Consider the following 303-nt stretch of genomic DNA (forward strand, 5'->3'; position numbering starts at 1 on the left):
CATGAAATTTTTATTTCAAATAAATTATTTAAAATTATTTAGCACCTCCTTCATCTCTGTGCAGCACACACTGCAGGATAAGCTTCCTCCTGCAGCCCATCAGCTGATCGAGTGGGCGTGGCAGAGAGCGCTTGCAGGTGGTGAGAGCAGCCGAGGCAGAGAGCAGAATTCATTACATTCTGTGCTTTTTTTTTGTATTTAGAGTTGAGAAATGTTTGGAATAATGCAAGAGTGTGGACAGGGTTTATAAAGCCATAATATATATATATATATATATATATATATATATATATATATATATAT

General features: G+C 35.3%; 1 protein-coding gene across 1 annotated transcript in view; it reads right to left on the bottom strand.

The window, feature by feature from the left end:
- The window catches only part of rap1gap2a (RAP1 GTPase activating protein 2a), a 97,505-nt gene that overhangs the window by 17,970 nt on the left and 79,232 nt on the right, over positions 1–303 (bottom strand). The window lies entirely within an intron of this gene.

The sequence above is a fragment of the Nematolebias whitei genome, chromosome 6, assembly GCF_014905685.2.
Source record: "Nematolebias whitei isolate Nwh7 chromosome 6, NemWhi1, whole genome shotgun sequence".
Classification (NCBI taxonomy): domain Eukaryota; kingdom Metazoa; phylum Chordata; class Actinopteri; order Cyprinodontiformes; family Rivulidae; genus Nematolebias; species Nematolebias whitei.